Source organism: Octodon degus, unplaced genomic scaffold (assembly GCF_000260255.1).
Source record: "Octodon degus isolate 3935 unplaced genomic scaffold, OctDeg1.0 scaffold00164, whole genome shotgun sequence".
Classification (NCBI taxonomy): domain Eukaryota; kingdom Metazoa; phylum Chordata; class Mammalia; order Rodentia; family Octodontidae; genus Octodon; species Octodon degus.
Window position 1 is genome coordinate 2,975,235 of NW_004524740.1, and position 557 is coordinate 2,975,791.

General features: G+C 32.3%; 1 protein-coding gene across 1 annotated transcript in view; it reads right to left on the minus strand.

Annotated features, from left to right (window-relative positions):
• Nucleotides 1-557, minus strand: part of Appbp2 (amyloid beta precursor protein binding protein 2) — a 90,374-nt gene that overhangs the window by 16,862 nt on the left and 72,955 nt on the right. The window lies entirely within an intron of this gene.

Sequence of the window (557 nt, forward strand, 5' to 3'; positions counted from 1 at the left end):
ATTTTGCTGAGCTTACACACCTATAATATTCAAGTAACGGAACTTAACAAAAAAAGGGTATACAGATGAATGTCCATTTTGTATCTGTGTATTCAGAGTGGTTGGGATAGATATATAGTTACTTTCTCTTAATGAATAGAATGATTTGTTCTAATGGTGTTTGTAAATAGGATCTCAAGTCTTCATCTTGTACAGCAATTAACCACTAGGAAGAATGTATGCAGTGTGTTAATTATTGAAATCGTCCTACCGATTTGATTTGAAACTCTCATTGCTATTTGTTTATCAATAAAATTATGGAAAAATACCAAAATACTATTACCATCATTATCTTCTATTTTTTATTTTTTGGTATTTTTGTGTGGGCTGTAAGATGGACAACAGACATGAATAAAATATATGCACTGAAACTATTCCCCCAAACAGGAAGGGCAGAGCAAGAGAGATGAAAATGATCACAGCATGGCATACACACATATGAATGTGACAAATGAAGCCCAATATCTGTATAATCCATACGTACTAATAATAATGTTAAGGGAGAACAGTGTTAGGAA